Here is a 14,822-nt window from a genome sequence, read left to right on the forward strand (position 1 = left end):
GCGAGGGCTCAAATACGGAGCAACTATGGAGCCGAGGCCCTGGTCAGCTGACAGGAAAGAGGTATAAGCAATAAACTGGTTGATGTTAATGGATGTTAATTATTTCTGTGCTGTTTCTATCTGGAAACGGACATGTTTTAATCAGTTTTACACAACGCCAGCTAAGCTAGCTAACATCCGATTCGTAGTTATTTCACAAACTCTAATCTTTACTGCTGTCGTTGATGCGTGGTTGCTACATGTTTACTTTCTTGGTAGATTAAAGTCACTACGTGATGTGCAGAGTTTGAAAATTTTAGGCTTCGTCTCCCTCTAGTGGTAGAATGAAATACGACACTTTTTTTTTTTTTTTTAAACGAATGGCAACATATATGTAACTTTTGACTTTTAGCAACATGTCGCTAACTGTAGCATAAGATGATCTTTTACTGACACTTCTCCTCTTTGTGTCCAGATTAAGTGATTATACCTTCCTGACTTTGTTCCAGCGCTCATAACAACACACATGCAAGTTGGAAATTGAAAATTTGTGTAAATGAAGCATCAGCCGAATATGAGAGACAGAAATGATATTAGGTTACACATGTAATCACACGTAAAAGGCTAAGTGCCACGATTTGAAGGTTGATACAAATTAGAGCTCATTATTTGAAGCACGCGCACCGAAAAACACTTTCTATTTTCAGGAAAAGGACCGACAGGGTAATGAATATTCATCTTCTAAACGCCACTACGCTCACACAGCAGACGCCGTGTCATCTGAAAAAGCCGGCAGGTTAAAGCTGTTTTTAGCCGCGGGGACAATTTGAACAAAATGTAATTTCGCTCATCAGTGAGATGTTCCACACGTTCAATGCTAAGTGCTTCAGATGTGGGACCAGACTGAAGCTAAACAGCGACAAGGGCAGAGGTGGCTGGTGGGCTGCTCGTAGCACACGGCAGGTTTAGCTTCTCCAAAAACTGAAAAGGTGTTACATGAAAGCTTCCAGTCGGGCCTTTGTGCAGTGGTACAATGCATTAGTGCAAGCTGCAATACCTCAAGCACTAGGTGGGTACACAGGTCCCCAGAGGGTTACATAAACAACACACACAGAGCAAGTTTGACGCCTGCATCGCATTTTATCAGGCTGAGTCGGAGTGGAGAGAAGGTACACGTGCATGTGTGTGTGTGTGTGTGTGTGTGTGTGTGTGTGTGTGTGTGTGTGTGTGTGTGTGTGTGTGTGTGTGCGTGCATGTACTTTGTGAATTTTTCATCTCTGTGGCAGGGAGGTTAACCTGATTCCTGAGGCTTTTTCAACCACGCGTACAGTACATGAACATACACACAATCCTGAACGCACACTGGAGACGGGGATGGAGGTAATAACATGAAGGCAGGCAAAGACACGTTCAGGGCTTTAACTGATGAGCGCAGGAAGCGAACTTCCTCTTCCAGAGGGATGACGCGGATGGATGCTCGCAGCGGAGACGGCTGCGTGAACAAACATCAGGAAATGCCAGAAAACGGGCTTGAAAAGGAGAGCAGGAGCTACAACGTGTATTTCACCGGCTCGTTATGCTCCAAAAAAGGCTGCACCAACCGAAAACTGTTGCTCGTGAAGTGCATAAGGACAACATTTGGTTTAACTCAGGGTGGCATAAAAAAAATGAATCACCTCAGCAACACAAAGTGTCTCACCAGGGCACTCATGGCTCATCAGAGCAACTGTTAAAGACCCGTACTTTCCACCCACGCCATGAGCTTCTTCTTCATCACACACACACACACACACACACACACAAACACACAAACACACACGCGCGAATATCCTTCATCATCCAAAGAGCAGATGAAGAAGTGCAAACACACCAGGCCCCCCCGACGGGCACGGCCAGCTTCTCCACGGCGCCACAGGCTGAGTCCTCGTCTGTCGCATGACAAACACAAAAACTGGCCAAAAAGTTGAGTGTGTGTCACGGGCACACACACACACACACACACACACACACACACACACACACACACACACGCACACACACACACACACACACACACACACACACACACACACACACACCAGGGTTATTGCAGTTCAGGAGTTTTTGTTTTCCATCTAAACTTCTATCAGTTATATTAAATTTGCATTTTAAGGCTGCTGAGAGCGCAAACGTACGAATCCCACGATGGCGAAGGGAAGACCCGCCCTACCCCGCCTCTGATTGGCTTACCTTGATATTCTTACCCAACCCTTACTAATCAACACTCCTCACGCCTAATCCTAACCAACCCAACCAACGAAGGCAACAAGTATCAGCCAATCACAGTGCAACGTTTTGGGAATTGCCTTGTTACTGAAAGTCAAATGAGGCGATTGATGCCACTCACATGTTTGTACGTTAAATATGAAGCTAGCAAGAGGTGATGATTAGCTTAGCTTAGCACAAACACTGGAAACAGAGGAAAGCACATCAAGTCTCGCTCTGTTCATTGGTAACACGCTCACTAATGAACATGTTCAATCTGTACAAAACCCAAACTGAAATCGACTCAGCGACCAGGCTTTATGCTAAGCTAACGAACCTCCTCCTGAATGTAGCTTTGGGCTCTAACCCATTCACTTCCACTGTATTAATGCCACTTAATGAATCGGAAAATAGTCGTTTTTGTGCTGTTGAACAAGCCCATTAACTCTCAGATTTTGGAATTTCCCACAAGCACTGGAATGCACCATGTAGGGTCTCTGCTTACTGAAATCACTGGAAGCCAACGGCTGCCTCGAAGGTATCGCAGGAAACCGACCGACATGGTAAAGCAATCATGACTTTTGTGTGTGTACACAAGTGTGAGGATCTGTGCAGATGTAGAAGAGGAGGCATGTGAAACGAATCAGCTCGACAGCGCCCAGAGGGGCCGCAGGGCCTCAGCTGAGCAGCTGATTCACTACAATCAGTCTCATGATGTTTTCTACTCGACTGCGACTTTGATCAAACGGTGCGATGACGCTCCGGAAGCGCGCCGGGGTTTGGCGTGATCAAACACAAATTTAGACTAATGCTCAGACTGAAAGACCAGGGTGAAAAACAGCTGGAAGCAGGGAATCCTGCAACCCTCCAACACCTGAAACACACACACACACACACACACACACACACACGGCGAAGTGTATTCGCCTCCCTCCACTCCTGCTTCAATCGAATCAACTCTTATCAAATCCAATCAGACCCACTGAGGCGTTTCATTTGGAGTCGAGCAGCAGAGTAGATTATGCACACGGATGAGGGCGAATGAATCAAAGCGCGCGTGTGTGTGTGTGTGTGTGGACGTAAAGCTGAGAAAAAGAGTGTGTGCGCGCAGCCACGTGTTTGTGCATGTGTGCGCCTCAGCCCATCTGCACTGTTGCTGTTTGTGTGGCCCTGCCCGTCTGGGTAGGCTTAGGTGTACTGCGCGTGGATCACTGCATCCATTATTGTGGCCGCGGTGAAACGCTGCCAGTCACACAGATTGGGCTTATGAAACACTTCCACGGCGGCGTTAAGGCAGGCGACACCGCTCGGTTACTCCCCCCGTCCATAAAAACAACAGATTTCAGCCACGCGATGACAGCCAGTCGCACCTTCTCGTAGGCTCTGATGCGTTGCTGCTCCACCTCAGAAGAGGAAATCTGAAAACTCTCTGCAGCATGTTGCATTTACGTGAATGCAGTTACAGCACAGAGCAACAGACACACAGCAGGAAAAGTGGAAGCAGGCATCGAAAAGCAGCTTTTTGCTGGTGTAGGCGTCACTTGTAGCACAGAATCTGACCGTCCACGCAAAGCAAGCAGTTGCTGCAGGGACTAAATCTGCTGTTTGTTTTTTTTTAAATGCGTCCATGTGGCTGCAGCCTGAGAGAGGAAGGCTTAACCTCTGTGGCACGGGGGAATTTAAAATAAATCACTGCACATGATTCACATATACTAACATGGCATCAAGGTAAATCTCTCCTCCAGGTTAAAATCGTGACTAGATGCTCACTTCCTCTTCCAAGAAACATATACATGGTTTTTAATGCTGATTTCCAAGTAAACATCATCATCTTGCCAAATACATTAACCTGCAAATGAAGTGTTACATATTCATATACTGCTGGCTTGTGGGTGGAGTTGGATTAAAAAAAAACACCTAATGGGACCATCTGTAATGTATCTAGAATATAAGAAATCTGTGGCAGGAATTAAAAAGCCATTATAAGTGGTGATGTAAGTGGAAACGCAGCCTTCCCCTGTAAGGCTTCCTGTTTGCATCCAGCGCTCCGGCTCAGTCCAGCACAGTAAACAGCATTTGTTATAGACATCTTTCAAACAGCGGGGACGCGAGCTTGGCTCTGGGCGCTGCTTTCACTCTTGTCCTACTCGCCCTGCTGGCAGTGTCACTTCCTGTGACCCCGGTGAGACCTCAGGCTACGGTTTCCTGTCGTTTCATCTGATCTACAGCTGCGAGCGTTGGGGATGTACCTGAAATTTCCAAAGCAGCTCTGAGTTTCCAGTTCTTCTTTTCAGAGAGCGTCCCACGTCTGTATTTTAGGGTGTCATGTGATCTTGTTTCCTGCTTGTTCTTCTCTTCAGATCAGTCGTTTAAATATTCAACATTATTCCCGGTAGGTTTTTTTTTTTTTTTCTTCAACGAGCCGCCCCGCAATCAACAGCCGTCGCGTCAAGTCTTGGGTTTTACCTGCAAGACCTGCATCTCAATGCTTTTGGGAGTCCTGTTCGCGGTTCAGCAATCGAATCCTGGAGCGCTGAGGAGCGTCTGTCTCGCTCCTGACAGCGCTGTCAGCCTGAAGGGTCAGTCCCACCGGGCGGCTGGAGGCTGGACCAGGGTCTCCTCCAGCAGCAGAGCTGAGCATCGCTGCCCTGCGTCGTTCAGGTTCAGCTCGGTAACAAAGCCTTAAATTAATTAGTCAGTTGAACATAAAGGCTTTATGTGTTTAACCTTCACTCATGGTGGCAGTTTGCTCTTTTACAGCAGTGCTCTGTTAACAGCTTTAATAAAAAACAACAACAACCCAGGAACATGAATGGAAAAGAACCAAATAATTTACCAGATCAGTTTTGGAGGGCTGTTTTTAATGCTTCATATATTATCTGCCTGAATGTTTGCAGTCGGAGGATTATTCCATCGTTTTATCCCAGCTGCGCGTCTGCTCTGGGCTGCGGGAGTAAAGGAAGAATAAACGGTTTGTGCACCGCTGCACGTGGGAAACGTGATTGTTTAAGGAGCATCTTCCTGTTGAGTTCGAAAGTTTAATCTGTAAATGGATCCCTTGAACAGAGCTCAGGGGGCGGCGGCAGAAGACAATGTGAGCGAGCAGCCGCGGCGCACATTACCGGCGGTGATGTAACTCGCCGTAATGACACCGGCCTTCTGTAACTCATGGCCTAATGCAGGCCCGGTACACACATGGTGGAAGTAAACAAACGCACAGCAGGGGGGGTGAGGTGGGAAACAAAAGGCGAGGGTGGTCTGACAGTGACATATCTGTTCTCTCTGAGTAGCGGGGGGCACGTCAGAGGATCCGCCGCCGCAGGAAGTGATCCTTTCAGGGCGACGGCGAGGCCGCTCTGCTGAAAAACACGGCTTGTTTTCACCGTATCCGGCTTCCTGCTCCAATCTGTGCTGGTTTTCAGCTTGATGTGAGTTTTAATTATCCAGCCAAGGCTGCCGTGTTGACAGGCGGTGTTGTCAGATCAGGCTGATGCCGAGCTTTATTAAATATCAGCGTCGTCCGCAGCTGATGCAGCGGAGGTCAGCCGGGGTCTCATGACGATATAAAGGCTTTTTCATGGACTTTTCTACGCCGACAACAATGCAGTCCTGTAGCAAATCCTCCATCCGAACAGTAATAAAAATATATTTTTACAAACACTGAATAACAACAGAATCTGTGACAAAATTTTAGCGATTTTAAGAAAAAACCTGAATAGAGGAAGGTGCATTTGGGTGGACTGCAGTGTGACAAAACCCACACAGAAACGAAAGCAAAGGCCGTCTCTATATTAAAGGTTTAAAAAGCTTTCGGTCCACTTTACTGACTGTTGTTGGAAGCCTTGTGATGCCCCGGGAGGAAGGCCAATGCCCAACGCATCGGGGCATTCAAAGGGTTTCTGACACGTCCACCATTTTTTTCAACAAGCTAATGGACTAACTCTCCTCTGTGCCGCAGATTTTGTGCATTTCTTTGCAAGATATTGGCAAAATTACAAACAATGGCAGCGTTAAAATGCAGGAAGAGGTTACACAGGTTTGGGCGCTGTATCAAATCAATTAGACTAATTCAAATGTGTGTTTGTGCACGATGCGTTTAATGTCAACCCTGTGAAAACTATGCACAAAAACACTTATTTTCAGTCAAACAGTGCTGCATTTGCTGACCTGACCGGTGAACAGTTTTATGTCGCAGTTCACTGCATTATTGTGCATAATAAGCTAATGCTTAGCCATGCTAATGCTAGCTATGTCAAGAAACATGAGCAGCAAGAGCAATTTAAGTGCAGACTCTTGGTCGATCCACCACTGTCGTCCAAACATAAATATCTCAACAATTATCGGATGGATTGGCAGACATAAATGATCCCAAAAGGATGACTCCTACTGACTTTGGTGATCCCTGACTTTTCCTCTGGTGCCAGTAAAAGGTTGATAATTTTTGCTTTTCATGAAATATCTCAACTATTGGATGGATTGCCTTGATACACACAGTGCTGCCAGCCTTGCGAGTGTTTTAGTATTCTTGCTTAGCCATCTAAAAAAATCAATTATGTTGTACTCCAGCTTCATTAGGAGGAAAAATATTTCAAAAACATCCATCATCCACAACCTTGAACGACCTTTTTTGGCCATACTGCCCAGCCCAGCTCCTGCAGGATGAAGTCCGTCACCACACACCGCTCGCTGGTGTTTACCGGCCCGGCCGGTCTGTAACGTTTCACACCAAATGAAGCCGAGAGGGAGGATACAGATCAGCTGCTGGTGAGTCCGGCTGCATCTGACCAAAGTTTCCATTCCTCATTTCCTGTGGTTGCAGAAGTGAATCGCACTCAACACCAGACTTCCATTGTGGGTGAACTTGATTTAATTTATGGGTTTCGGTCCGCAGCATGAGATGCTCTTCCTTTCTTTCTAAAAATAACATTTCCTCTTAAGATCTTGGTCGTTAAAAAGGCTAAAAGCAGTAGCCATCAATACTTTCTCATTGCTATGGTGAAGTGATGGTCTAATCTATTGTATGTCTGTGGCTGGAATGTGTGACGATGAACAGCATCCTGACAAGACAGACTTGAGAGTCCATGCAAAAGGAAAAAAAAATGGCATGTTTTCCATTTGTTTTGATTGTTTCAAGTTCCACCAGTTCAATGCCGATCTTCCCGAAAACTGTGTTTGACTCAGCGCCTGCAAACAGTCGACCACAAACATTCCCTTGGCGGCGGCGGGGGGATAGCCGACACCACCGGCGCGCACAGAGAGGAAGTGAACCCGAGAGAGGAAGCACATTTCTGCTGCGCTGCCCACTTTTTTTTCCCCTCCGTCCGAGAAGACAGATCGATATGGACGAGAGGGGAGAGGAGACCGGCTCCCAAAAAGCTGAGTCAAGGCGCACACATTTGTGGAGTTGTGAGGACCAGAGCCTCCTCCAACTAAACCCTCTTAAAATCTAACCTCGTCCCTGAAACCACGTCTAACAGCCTTCACGAGGAGGTCGAAATGTCCCCACTTTTCAACCAGGCCCTCATAAACCTGCAAGAATACACACATTTAACGCAGAGATTGCAGGGACGCTTCACTGTTTCTCGCACTTCAAAGACTCTAATCCTGACTCGAATTTACTGCTCAGAAACTCAAAGGAACTCGCAGTTACTCCTTCGATAAATTGAAGCTGGCTCCTCTGTGTTCGGCTGCGCTGGGACTGTTTAACAGCTTGTAAAAAGTTCACAGCGTGGAGGGATAACGCGACTGGAATGCAGCCTCACAGGAAATGGACTGACAGCTGTCACGCCGTGCAAGTGTCACACACTATGAAGCGTTTGTGTGTACAGTATGCAGATGTACTGGATGTACTGTACATGTGTGTCACACGGGGTCAGGATGCGAGAAAGGGACATTGATTAAACGCGTGCGCTGCATGTAAACTGCTTAAAGCTAGAACAGACACAACGAGACACTTAATAAAAACGCTAAACGCCACCTTGTTCCAGCCTCTCAGCTGTGAGGATGTGCTGATTTCTTTGCCTCCCACTGAAGTCTCTGCCGGTCAGACCAAACGAGCAGTTTCAAGGCATAACCTCAGGATGTGTGACATTGGGATTTTTCACTTTTTATAGACCAAATGCGAAAACAATCATCAGATGAATCAACACTGAAAACAACCTTCAGTTTCAGCCCTGAAGAGAGAGACTGAGCAGAGCTACGCGTTAAAAACACGTGAAAATCATCACAATCACGACGGCTTCTACGCCGAGTCCAAGCTACAAAACACTGCAGGCCTTAAAAACTACAAGAATATTCTCGGAGTATTTATGTGACACTACAAAGGTATTAAAACTAGACAACACGGGAATATCAGATGATATAAACCTGCTGTTGGCAAGAAGAGGAATACTAGTCACGCCCACCTCTCACAGTACACACACACACATATACAGAAGTGCTGGCTGGCCAGACACATCCATTCATAAAAGACCCACCCTTTCCTCATCCGCTCACACACACACACATACACACACACACACACACACACACACAGCCGTCCAGGACGGTCACAGGTGGTCACCAGTGGTTTATTATCGCCTCTTTCCTCTGGATGAATCGCTTCGAGAGGCACAACACTCCAAAACAACTGCAGTGGTCCTGACAAATACAGATATGCACCAGTTAAACATCTCAGGCAATTTAGGGAACAAACCAGTTTAATAAGCTGGTGTTGCATCAATTAAGCAACCTGGTCTGTTCCTTCAATAGGAGGACTTACAATGATATCAGTACATCAAATCTGCATGGGAATATTTGGTCGGAAAGTAATGAAAAGGACACGGGGTACTTGAATGCCTCCAGCGACACTAAACCCAATCCAATTAGTTTAATCAATGGTGTGTTAAATGCCCTCTTGAGAGTGGGAAATTCACCAACTTGCAGCTTAACAGTCAAGTTCACGAGTGAGTCGTGACTGTGCACATTTCACTTTTTACTTTACGGCACATTGTACTGAAAGTACACGAGACAGGTCTATTTTTTTTTTTTTTAAATGCACTGCGTTTCTTATTTTTGTAAGTTTGAGCTATTTTGATCAGATTCTTTACTGATAACAGGAAGAAGGCATCTTTCCGGTGTCCCAAAAGTCTACTTGAGGGAATTTCATCCGCGAAGTGTTTTACGCTCTTACAGCTAAAGCAAATTTAGAGAGCCACAAGGACCCTGAACGCCCCATTCCTTCAACTTCTCCCCCATTTGACGCCACAAACAAGCCGGAAAACTTCATTTTCCAGGCAGCCTGTGAAGTAGGCGACTCCCTCACACGGCCATCATGTAACGGTATGCGGGGAGAAATGATCCATGAACGGAGGAGGCTGACCGACTCCCGGCGCGGTCCAGTTAACGAACTACACCCCGGAGATGTTTGGTCTTAGAGAAAAGCCGCCTCCAGAGGAGAGAGCGGGGAGTTAAACGGAGATGTACTCACCCCGAGCGAGGCAAAATGAGTCAGCTACAGAGACGGAGAGATGCGGGAGTCTGCGGGAAGATAAGCTCCTCCGGGTCTCACAGGAAGCGGCTCCGTGGGAATTTCGGCCTAAAGAGAGGACAGACGTGCCGCAGGAGAGAAAAAAAAGTCCACTTTGGCGGTTTCAAGTCGGTCACTGATGGGTTTGAGGCTGTTTCATCGGCGTGGGGAGACGCGGCCGTTGGGGGGAAGCGGGTGGGATCGACTGTCAGACAGTGTGCGGGAAAAGAAACCAGAAGTGGCGGGTTTAGGGATTCGTGGATCCGCTCTCTGTCCGTGTGCTCCGCTGTCCGCTGCTCTGTCACCGGCTGCTGAAGCGTGGAAACGCCTTTTCCTCCCTCTCTCTCTCTCTCTCTCTCTCTCTCTCTCTCTCTCTCTCTCTCTCTCTCTCTCGGTCACGGTTAAGCACGCTGTCTGATTCGCCCAGAGATCGTCTATTGAAAACGATGGCTCACTCTGTCAATGAACCAATCGGTGAATGAATCAATGAAAGTTTGGGCAAATTCAGGTTCAAATTCCCAGAACTTCATTTATTTGTTTATTTTCTTCTGTTGCTGATGATATTGACAGTCGCACATGGGGTCCAGAAGCATAAATTAATTTGCAAAAAAATGAGAAAAGAATACCTGACCTTTTTGTATTTGATTAATTGGAGAATCTGCACCAATAAAGTACCATATACATCAAAGGGGTCCTTTGTGTCTTGCTGGAAGACAATGTCAAAATCTAGTTTATTCTCACTGGATGCATGTTCTTGTTGTTACCACAAACTGTCATAAATTCAGTATAATTCCAGTACAGGAGTACTGGTTGCACTAGAACTGCATTGGGAACTTGGAGGCGGTTGGGTTCACACTGTACTCAAGAGTTCATGACATGGAGGGATCAATACAGGCCCAGTGGCAATCCTTTTTACCTGCACGGTCATTAAACAGATTCATGTGGTGATGAGTTTAAGCTTACATTTCCCAGTCCACACTCTGATGTCAACAAAACACATTTTTCTTCTTGAATAATTTTGATGCTCCACTTGATCGGATCAGATTGCAAGTGTGCTCTGATCCATTTGGGTATTAAAAAGTCCTGCAAAGACACATCCATTAAGACCACCAGTGTCTGGGAAGCTACTTTGAAAGCATGGCTTTACAATCAAGCACTTCACACTGGAAGAAGCTGAACTACAGCAAAGCTACCCTACAGAGAAATGTAGTTCGGTTAATTAAAGCTACTGAGAAAAAGTAGCTCAGACTACTACTATCACTATATTGGCATTACAATGTGGTTAACTCATCTAAACTCTGCTAAAATGGCTGGCAAAGTCCACTGTGTGAGCACTGAGCAACGCCCGCCCACTTGCACAAGCACTACACGAGGTCGAGTGTGCGGTGGTGGGTGCTTGATGGATGCATCGCCTGGGCATGCCTGGATGAAAGAAAAGGTGGTGGCGCCGGTCAAAGGGGCTCTGAAGTGATTTAATGCCCTGACCTGCGGAGGATTTAAAGGTTTCTGACTCTGCCGACTCTCAGTGTTAGCATGTACTGTGTTCTGTACCACGTACTAAACACTATATGTGCCAAATACTACAGTCAAACTGCAATGTTGAGAGTGCAGCGGCCAGTCAAGCTACACGAACAGACGGCCAATCCACAAGTTATTTCAGATTTTTCCAGGTCTGATCAACTTTTTATCAGTATAAAGAAGTTCTAGTTTGCTGAGCAGCTTTTTGGAGTGTCTTCATTGAGCCAGTTTCCAGCTTGACCACGCAAAGCCTGCTCACAATTTGTATGTAGTACGGAATTGGGATGCAGCCACTGTTTTCGACAGCAGTGCACAATGCCATAAGCTGTATATTCTGCATGGAGCTGGCCAAGATGTAAATTAATCAGCGTTTCGTGAACATTTCCCTTAATTGCCAAAGCAGGGAAACAAAAGGGAAGCAGACACACTGATGGTCAGCACAAGGGAAAATCATTTCTGGCAGTTTTGCCACATGCACAGATGGCACAGATATTCTTGCTGATAATAATACGCTGTAAAATCCTCTCACCACCTTATCAAAATGGCATGGATGCTATTGAAACGCTCAATAGAGATAAATGGAAAAACAAATGTAAACTCAAGGTTGAGGGTATCCCAGCATGCACTCGAAGGACAGCAGTATATTCACTTAAAATGCATGTGCCGAATAATATGGGCTGAACAAGCATTTGGTCGAATTGCACAAATGTCAGCACATTCTGAAACGGCAACTTTTCTAATCTACAGCAGTTTTTTTGCTTTCCTGTTCTCCTCGCCTGACATTTGGTCCCCAGAAAAGAGAACAGAGTGAGAGCTCTTCCCACGCATCTCCCTTCTGAGTCCACTTTTTCTCAGACATGGACACACACTCAGACACACACACATTTTTCAAAGCTGATGTCACCATGCTATCCGGTCTGCAAATCCCTCCTCCTGTTTCTTTCTCTCCATCACAACACGATCCAAAACACCAGCCCTCCTCCACCCTCCAACCCCAACTCCATTCTTTTAAAAGTGACCGTGAGCCAACAGGGGCTGTGCTGCTGGGTGCTGAGCTCTCAAATGAAGTTAAATCACCCATCAGTTTCTCTTCTCTGGCCTCCAGAAAGAGAAATTACCCTGTGGTACAATTGAAAGTGGGAAAACAGGAGCATATTCATTTAGAGATAGAGTTAAGCTCTCAATAGCTTTGAACTTTTACAGTTTCTATGTTAAAAAAAACACCCGGAAAGACCCTCTGCCCCCAAATTCATGAGATTTTGCCCAACAAACCTGATTTAAAGCTTTAAAATCTATGTCATTGCAAAGTCTATGCAGCAGGCAGGGAGGACATATTCTACCAGATGACGTCTTACTCTTTATACTGATGTAGTATAAAGAACAAGAAAGTCATAGCAAGCATTTGGAGGAAGGTGGTGTAGATGAGACTGTAAGTCAGTGCTGACTGCTGCACTTGTGACCTTCCCTCAACCTAACAAATTAGTTTTGGTACCTAAACCAGGAGTGACAACCTGGAAACAGCCAATCGGGAATGGAAGCACAGCTGTTTTACTGTGTAAAAACACTTCAAATCCTATTTCTTCCTTAATTTTACCCACAAAAGTCTTCACAGATGGTCAGATGTGGGTGTAAAGAGCACAGCTGCTTTAGCTCTTTCAGTGTAACTTAAACCCAGAACGCTCACAGGCGTTGGAGAGCAAAGTGGCCACAACTGCACACGAAGCCACTGAAAGAAATGACTCTCCTCGCAGCTACAGAGGGCTAATGAGTTCAAACGGTGTCACATGCCTCAGGCGTGTGCGTGTGTATGTGTGTGGACTGTATAAATTGTCACTACTGTCGGACAGTTCTGGAGGCATGAAAACATTTCTCAAAAGATTGAATTTTAAAGCACAGAACAACTGGACTGGATTCCTTTTGACCTTTTCTAATATGTTTTCTCCCTTTCATTTTCAGCTGGCATGTTCAGTAGCACATGGTTTGGAAATGAATCACTCTGTGGACTATTTTGTGGTCTGGAAACTTCCTAAAATCCGCTGTGCATCTTATGACCTTGTGCCTTTTCAAAGTGTGCTTCATTCCTCATCAGAGAAAGAGTTCTGGCTTTTCAGTCGGTCTGTAACTCATGACGAGGCCCATCTCCAAATCTCTCAACATGAATTAGACTTTTGTTGTGAGGTCTGTGACCCTGAGGCAGGAATGAAGTCCCCTTTTAAACACAAATGCACAAACACACACTTTTTAAAAGCAGATGAACCCTCACTCACATCATATGAGGGGAGCGACGTGGTTGGTGTTTCTCGGTGGTGGAAATTCAAATCTCTCATTTAGTTTGGTTCAAACATTTGTTGCAGAGGTAGCTTGTTTAGCTAGCTAAGCTAAGCTAAGCTAAGCAACCAGCTCAAACCTGTTACATTCTGCTAAGTGCTAAACTAGCCCTGTGAAAGCACAGTTTAGAATAATTAATAGCTCAGCAGCCAACTACTAAACATTGATTGTTTTCATTGATTGTTGTCACAGCATACTGAGACTCTTACCTGCTGCCATTTTCTTTCATCTGGGCACATGCTCAGTTGGTGCTTTTCCACTCTCACTCCCCTGCTAGCCACGCCCACCTGCCCAGTCACCTGATCACACACCTGAGAGTCATTCCCAATCAGTGTAGTATTTAAGCTGCTCTCCCACACTCACCGTTCTTTGTCTCCATGCATGACTGTCCAGCGTTTACCATTGTTGACCTGTCGTTGCTGAACCAGCCTGTTTTTGGCTTCGTCTGTTACCTGGTAACTACCTTAGCCTTCTCTTCCTGACCACGAGTCTTGCCCTGCATTTCCTGGTTCTTGTTTGCCTGTGATTGATTGATGTGTGCTTCCCAAACACTGATAGACTCTGAAACTTGATGTGGCACTTCCTGGATCTGAACCTGTTACTGTGACTATTTAGTGTTTGGTCCACCAAACATTTGAAGAGACTTTGAACTTGTTCTTATCTGTTTCCAACAAGTCTAAAATTGAAGTTGGTACAAGTGATATGAAGCGGATGGAAACATCAGATCTGTGTGGATGTTTAAAAAAAGGCAAAGGTATCCAGTTCAGTGTTGCTGCACACATGATCATTGCAGCTGTTTCTCCACCCGGTCCAAACTTCCTCCACCTGTGCCCAGCTGAATGAAATGGAGTCCTCTCACTGGCTGGTTTCACTGAAACAATGGCCATATTGTTGTTAATGTATGCAAATCAGCACGCAGTCATTTGCATTGGAGCAGCATCAAAATCAAAACCGGCTTTAATATTTTTTTCACTTGAGAGAATTTCTGCTTAATATCCCTTTTTATAATCAATAAAAAAATGTATTTATGCCAACATTTGGCTCAAAACAGCAGCACTTTCCAAAAGGGAAATGAACTTAAGACCAACAACCAGCTTTTTAAAGCTCAAACTTCCCATGTCAGGTATTCAAATAGCTCTCAGTGGGTGATGTATGAGTCAGTTGATGATCTCTGCTTGCCTGTGGGGCCATATGTTGATTAGCGTGCTGGGATTTATGGAAATGCTATCAGCGTTACAGACAGACA

The 14,822-nt window shown here is 45.7% G+C and overlaps 1 protein-coding gene across 1 annotated transcript in view; it reads right to left on the reverse strand.

The window, feature by feature from the left end:
* pea15 (proliferation and apoptosis adaptor protein 15) overlaps positions 1–10,080 on the reverse strand; it is a 47,592-nt gene extending 37,512 nt beyond the window's left edge. The window contains exon 1 of the mRNA XM_076724689.1: positions 9,692–10,080. The gene's annotated coding sequence lies outside the window, so the exon portion shown is untranslated. The remainder of the gene's footprint in view (positions 1–9,691) is intronic.
* Positions 10,081–14,822: the final 4,742 nt, after the last annotated feature.

The sequence above is a fragment of the Chaetodon auriga genome, chromosome 24 (assembly GCF_051107435.1).
Source record: "Chaetodon auriga isolate fChaAug3 chromosome 24, fChaAug3.hap1, whole genome shotgun sequence".
NCBI lineage: Eukaryota > Metazoa > Chordata > Actinopteri > Chaetodontiformes > Chaetodontidae > Chaetodon > Chaetodon auriga.